This window comes from Austrofundulus limnaeus, unplaced genomic scaffold, assembly GCF_001266775.1.
Source record: "Austrofundulus limnaeus strain Quisiro unplaced genomic scaffold, Austrofundulus_limnaeus-1.0 Scaffold700, whole genome shotgun sequence".
NCBI classification, from domain to species: domain Eukaryota; kingdom Metazoa; phylum Chordata; class Actinopteri; order Cyprinodontiformes; family Rivulidae; genus Austrofundulus; species Austrofundulus limnaeus.
Window position 1 is genome coordinate 18,631 of NW_013953102.1, and position 822 is coordinate 19,452.

General features: G+C 46.7%; 1 protein-coding gene across 1 annotated transcript in view; it reads right to left on the minus strand.

Annotated features, from left to right (window-relative positions):
- The window catches only part of hm13 (histocompatibility (minor) 13), a gene marked incomplete in the record, with an annotated part of 21,771 nt that overhangs the window by 9,987 nt on the left and 10,962 nt on the right, over window positions 1-822 (minus strand).

The following is an 822-nucleotide window of genomic DNA, read 5'->3' on the forward strand; positions in this document are numbered from 1 at the left end:
CACGACACACACTCTGATTGACACACGCCCTGATTGACACACACTCTGATTGACACACGCCCTGATTGACACACACTCTGATTGACACACGCCCTGATTGACACACACTCTGATTGACACACGCTCTGATTGACACACGCTCTGATTGACACACGCTCTGATTGACACACGCTCTGATTGACACACGACACACACTCTGATTGACACACGCTCTGATTGACACACGCTCTGATTGACACACGCTCTGATTGACACACGACACACACTCTGTTTGACACACGCTCTGATTGACACACGCTCTGATTGACACACACTCTGATTGACACACACTCTGATTGACACACAATCTGATTGACACACGCTCTGATTGACAGCAGAACAAACAGACTTCCTCCCTAAAAACACTTCATCTGAGTTCTGTTGGTCCAATCATGAAGTCATCAGATGAGGAAACGTCTCATCAGAAACTCAATTACAGCTCAAACCAACCAGACTTCAGTAAATCAGTTTACAACCCAGTGAGTCAGAGTGTGAGGAGCAGAGAGCAGACACACAACAAAGACACACAACAAAGACACAAATCACAGACAGGAAGTGCAGCTCACACCGGGCCCAGCTTCCTGTCTGACCTTTACACACATCAATAAGTTATGAAGACATCAGGTTCTCTTCTCCTGACAGCTACAGCCAGACTGCAGGAGGAGAAGGAGGAGGAGGAGGAGGAGGAGGAGGAGGAGGAGAGCTGATCTGAATAATGAATGTGTTGTTTACTGAGGAAGACTCCGGTCCAAACAAACAAACAAACAAACAAACAAACAAACA